General features: G+C 49.3%; 1 long non-coding RNA gene across 1 annotated transcript in view; it reads left to right on the top strand.

Annotated features, from left to right (window-relative positions):
- Nucleotides 1-530: 530 nt before the first annotated feature.
- Nucleotides 531-6,000, top strand: part of LOC148106680 (uncharacterized) — a 28,649-nt gene continuing 23,179 nt past the window's right edge. Inside the window, exon 1 of the long non-coding RNA XR_015723624.1 lies at nucleotides 531-895. This is a non-coding gene — a long non-coding RNA (uncharacterized LOC148106680). The remainder of the gene's footprint in view (nucleotides 896-6,000) is intronic.

Raw genomic sequence — 6,000 nt, 5'->3', positions numbered from 1 at the left:
GTATAGTATTTTATCATTTATGTGCATTTACTCTAAACATTCGTTTTGCTTGGTTTGAACTTTTAAAAAATGTTCTATTCCCTTCTTTCACTGAATATTGTTTCTTAACTTCAGCCATTGATGCTTGTAACTGGCAGCTCTAGTTCGCTTTCACTACGACATAGTTTCCTATTGTAGCAGTTTTCCGCACATTCCTTCCTCCACATTTGAAAGGCGATTATGTGCGCAAAGCCCTTACTTAGCACAACTCTTGGCGCAGAGTCAGCGCTCCATGAACATTTGTTCAGTGGTTGAGACTGAGCCCCGACTCAATGTAACACTAACACTTGTTTCCTCAGGCTGGATTCTCTGCGCCTCGCCCCAATGCTGAGGATCTTGCAGCTCTTCCCCCTCCTGTGAATGACAGAAAATGTTCTGGTGCTCTCCCCGTGCATCCATGACTACAATTCCCGGAATGCATTGCGGTGCCTCTTTACGTCCGTTTCCCTTTACGTCCCGCCCCCAGAGCGATTCTGCACTTAGTGGGCGGGGCTATATTTTTTTAATCCAATGAACCCTTCCTGAGGGGGCGGAGAAATTGTCCAATCAGCGTCTGGGCAGAGTCGCCAATGAGCGGGAAGGTTGTCAGGGCAGCCGACGTATGCGGCGTCCCTAAGCCGCCTCAGCTGAGCCCGGTGGAACCAACCCCTCCTACCTTCTCCGAGGCTGGCTGGTTCCCCTGGCGCCTGCGGAACGCTCTTCCGTGTTCCCGGTGGGCGCAGCATCCCGGAACCTCCACGGACATGGCCAGTAGCCTGAGGACGCCCTCTTTCACCTCCTGTTCTTCCTCCTCGACAGACACAAGACGACGACGACGGTGTGCGCGGCACTTGCAAAGATGCTTCTATGTGCAGAGGTGCCTGCGGGGCGCGGGGTCCCCGGGGGCGTCCCCGGGGGACTGGGGTTTGTGTGGGGGGAGGCGGGCCTGTGTCTCAGGAACTCGCTTGTGCACTAGAAGGTAGCCGTCAAGTCGTGCGCCCCGGGTTTCACACGTGTGAAGTGCCCAGAGCGGGGCTTCATTCGTGGAGGTGATAATTACCTCACCTGTGCTGTGCGCCGGGCCTGGGGATGGCGTGAGTGGGACTCCGGCGCTGAACCAGGTAGACGGGGGCTTGGCCTTCTTGGGGCTAAAGTCTGTCTGCAAGACCGAGGAGAAGCAAATAAGTGTGGTGTTGATGGGGGAGGAGGAGTTCAGGTTCTCCCTCTTGAATAGGTTACTTTCCATTGGGGGTTGTCAGGATCCCCACTGCACCTGAGGTCGGGCCAGTCAAGGGGTGTGTGTGTGTGCGTGTGTGTGTAGGGGGGACATGGTCTGCCTAGGAGCACGTAATATTGGTGTGCAGAGCCAGTACTTTTCAGAGCTCTTGCATGTTTGCCGCAAGAGTCTACATTCTTAGGGGTCTTGTGGGGCAGCGTTGTGAGCACAGATAAGTGTGACAAGTCGGAAAGCACGAGGCTGGAGTGTACTTCATTCATTGGTTCACTCAACAGAAATTGTTGAGAGTGTACTTTGTGGTTGACCCTTTCTTTTGGGTGGGTGGTGGGTATTCAGTGACTGGGAACACATGATAAATAGGACTGGCATGGTGCATGATGTAGTTACCACCTGGCTGGAAAAGACAGGAAGCAAATAATTACCCATGATATACATAATTACCGCTTTGCTTTGAGTGCTGAGAAATACAGTGTGCATTAGAGGTTGTAATTTAGGCAATATCATATAAGCTGAGAACAGAAGGCTAAGAATAAACAGGGATGTGGGGGGGGGAGTGTTCCCTTAGAATAGGAGAGGAGTGTGAACTGTTAAAGGAATTGAGAGAATGTCCTTGAAGCTGGGGCCATGTAGGGACTGTAGGTTGGGGAAAGCCAATGTTTGGGGTTAAGACTTGCACTTTTTGTAGGTTCTTGGACACTAAGCGTAGTGATTGAAACATGGAGTCCAGAGCCAAGCTGATCCTAGCTCTGCCACTTATGAGCTGTGTTACTAAACCACTCTGCATCTCAGTTTCCTGATTTGAGAAATGGGGATGATGATAATCCCTCTTCACACATGACTGTGAAGATTAAATGATAGTTAACATTAATAAAACACTTAGAGCCATGTCTGGCATGTAGTAGGTGTTAGTGGTGGTTGATTCAAGAAATAGATGAATACATCTCTAAGTATTGAAGACTTGGAGGCAGTGTGTGGTGAAATTTGTGAAGGCTAATGGCTTCCACCCAACTTCATTTCTTCTCCAGCATTCAGGTGCTGTTGACCACGTGTGTCACACTGTTGAATTAGAAATAATTTTTCTCATATTGACTGTTATTTGCTAAGAGAATCTGAAGTGCCATCGATGTGATCAGAGAGAGAGAATACTTTTCAGTACGATGTTACGATTAGGTTTATTTAAAATTTATTGGTACTATTGATTATTTAATATTTGTTGGTAACTGTTTTTGCAAAGTTGCTTACTTAAAAAAAAGTAAATTGACCGTAGAGTAATTCAGACACAGAATAAGGACAGAGAAGTAGTATAACTAGAGCTTGCCTTTTCTTGACTCTCCATGGGATAGTTTTGATAATTTCTCTGTTCTTCTCTTAGATTCCAGTGCCCCCCTGTGTCTGCAGACATGTCAACATTGTAAGGGAGGTTTGGGTTTGGAATTGCAGAGATTCTAGGCAGTTGTACCCAGCCCAGAGGGCAGATCAGCAGAGCCTGTGGGGCTTTTTAAAGAAAACACAAATGCTTAGGTCCTCCTCTAGACTCACTGAGTCAGAATCTTCTGGGATAGGTCTCAGGCTCTAAAGACCAGGCATGTGTGCCATCGGGATGCAATCCTTCAAGGTTTTTTTTTTTTTGCACTGGGCTTTCCTTCATCGGAACAACATGCAACATGATTGGGAGATTACATAAATTAATGTTTGAGGACATTTTCCAGGGCTCTGTCCTTCAAGTTTTGTGATCTGCATCTTCACTGTAGTGTGTTAAACCCTTAAGCCTTGTCAGAAAGTCATGTTATTAATAACGTAGGGATTCCTTGCATTACCTGGGGAAATCACTTTCTGCCTCAGTCCATTCTTTGGAATGGGGATTAGAATGGTAACCCACCTTTGGGATGTAAGGATGAAATGAGAAATAGGTCCAAGGCAGTTAGTACAGGATCCGGCACAGAGTGAAGCCTTCCTTAAATTATTATTACTACTTCTCATTTCCCTCCACTATTTATTTATTTTACAGATTTTATTCATTTATTTTAGAGAGAGAGCGTGCATGGGCGGGGGCAGAAGAGGATGGAAGGGGGGGGAAGATCTTGAGCAGAATCCCCACTGAGTGTGGAACCCAACTTGGGGCTCAATCTCAGGACTTTCATATGATGACCTGAGCCGAAATCAGAAGTTGGACACTGAACCGACTGGGCCACCTAGGCACCTCTTGATTTCCCTCTGTTCTGAATATTATTTGGTTGCAGTTATGGAGTCCTAGTTATGTCCTAGCTGTGGGTCAGGCTGGTGCCTGCCGCCCTAGGTTACAGTCATAAAACCCTTAAAAAATAACGTTAAGAAAGCCAGTTGGCCTCCCAGGACACCTAGGAGTCCCTCTAAAAAAGGGAACCATCCTTTCCTACTGTGACAGTGGTCAGCATCCTCCAGAAAAGCCACTGGAAGCACACCTGTCCTTAAACACAGTGGGTTCGTTACTCATCCTGAGGCAAAACCCACATCATGGGGAACTGTGGGGCTGGTGAATAAGAAAGAGGGTGTTAGAAAGAACTTACAGGATTTGGACTTTGGGTGGATGTTTTGGGGAGTGTTCAAAGAAGCAGGTGTGCTTCAAAGAAGCACACAAAGGTGTGCTCTAGACTGCGTGCCGACTGGAGGTGAGACAGTTCTGGGATTGGGTAGCTCCATCAGTCTTTTCTAGAAGGAGGTATGAGTAGTGTGACAACTGGTGTCGTTCAGAAGGAAGGCACTTGCTGGTATCAGCTGGGAGAGAGGAATGATTGGTATTTTCCACCTGGCACGACAACCTGGTTTTTGTCTGTTTGGACAAGAGGAAGTGGTCCTTTTTTGTCTCCCTTCATCACCTTGGCTATGTCACGTTGTGCTGCTATTCTGCGAGATGGTTTGTGTCCAACAGGAGAACCACATGGCCTCCCTGTGAGCCCCAGGCCCGCTTCTACCAGCAGTGCAGCCTGGCTCAAGGTGCCAGGCGACCTCCTCGATGTCACCGCTGCTTTTCCTTCCTTCACAGTAGAGGAGGGAAGTCTTCAAAAGGCAAATAGGTGTTTTCCAGGTAGAAGAAACTAGCCTGGACATTGAAGCACAGGGCTGTGTCAGGGGCACAAGACACTGGGTCGAGGAGTGAGTAGCAACAAGAATTCTGGAGAAGTTGTCAGATAACGAAATGCGGGAGGTAGAAGGGTTTCAAGTGGGGGAGCTGACATGCTCTGCGTTTGCTTTAGACGGATCCCCGGCAGCCTTGTGGGAGATGCATTGGTGACCAAGGGAAAGTCAAGGGAAAGTCTGTTCCCCTTTCCTTTTCTGGCTCAGGGCCCTTCTCCTACCTGCTCTGTTGCAACAAGTCCTTCACGTCCAGCTCCCTGTCCCATCCACGTGCTCCTGCTCTGGCCAGGGTGATTCTTTTGGAATCCCAGATCTTCTGTTACGTGTTCCTGGAAACCTTTTGATTCCCCATGAGCCGCAAGGTGAGAATCTGCACTGTGTGGCATGACTCACTTTGCTTTTCATGATCTTCTCACGGAACCCTGGGTCTCCCGCTGCCAACTGGAAATCTGCATTCCGATGTCTCATAATTATCTCAAACCCATTCTTTCCAAAAGTGTGCTTGAGATCCCCTTCCTGTATTTTCCTCATTGCCACTGCTACTCCCCAACTCCGTGAATGGGGCCACTGTGTCCTCCAGCTCCCATGTGCAAAAGGGAGGAGTCATCTTGGAACTCTGCTTTTACTTCCTCACCCCCTTATGCGATCATTCACCCAGACCTGTGACTTTATCTGCTAAAATATTTCTGGAATTTTGGGGCGCCTGGGTGGCGCAGTCGTTAAGCGTCTGCCTTCGGCTCAGGGTGTGATCCCAGAGTCCTGGGATCGAGCCCCACATCGGGCTCCCTGCTCTGCTGGGAGCCTTCTTCTTCCTCTCCCACTCCCCTGCTTGTGTTCCCTCTCTTCACTGGCTGTCTGTCTCTCTGTCAAATAAATAAAGTAAAATAAAATCTTTAAAAAAAATATTTCTGGAATCTACGTCCTTTTCTCCACCTCTGCTTTTTCCCTCTCAGTCCCAGTTACAGTCGTTTGTGGTCTGAGCCATGCTGCCAGTCTGCTCGCTGAGCTTCCAGGTGCTCCTGCCTCCCCCAAATCCCTGTCTCCCCCTGAAGCCAGAGGTTTGTGGAAGGCCCGTTCGATCATGTCACTGCCTAGTTTCCTGGCTTCTTGTTGCTGTTTGAGATAGACCCAGATGTTCCTTCTGTGTCTGCAAGGCTGCTCCGTCCTCCTTCTCCAGTCTTGCTTCCCCCTCGCCTTCCCTGCCCTACACGATCTGGTCAGTCCTTCCAGTGTGCCCGCCGGCCTTGGGGCGGCTTGGCTGCTCCCGCTGCCCAAGATGCTTTTACCCCCACCCCCCTTGCCTCATGAGCTCTCATCTTCCCTTAGATGAATGCAGTCACTCCACATTCTTTATTGAATGCCTACTCAGTTGCCGGAGGCTCGGTTCTCATGTGGTTCCAGATGTGACCCAGACAGACCATGGTGGAGCTGTTAGCGAGCCTTTCTTCCAGAGACAGAAGCGCCAGGGAACACAGAGGCAAGCAGTCCGGCGTGTCAGGGGTGCTGGATGCTGTAGGAGGGCTGGAAGGGTTTATCATCTGAGCTGGGATGGCCGGAGAAGCACCCTGAGGACAGCGTTGGGGAAAGCCTTGCAGGAGGTGAGGGAGTGAGCCCTGTGCATGTCTGTGGGA

Source organism: Ursus americanus, unplaced genomic scaffold, assembly GCF_024610735.1.
Source record: "Ursus americanus isolate L20-20 unplaced genomic scaffold, mUrsAme1.1.p SCAF_159, whole genome shotgun sequence".
NCBI lineage: Eukaryota > Metazoa > Chordata > Mammalia > Carnivora > Ursidae > Ursus > Ursus americanus.
This window is presented reverse-complemented; position numbering and strand designations above follow the sequence as displayed.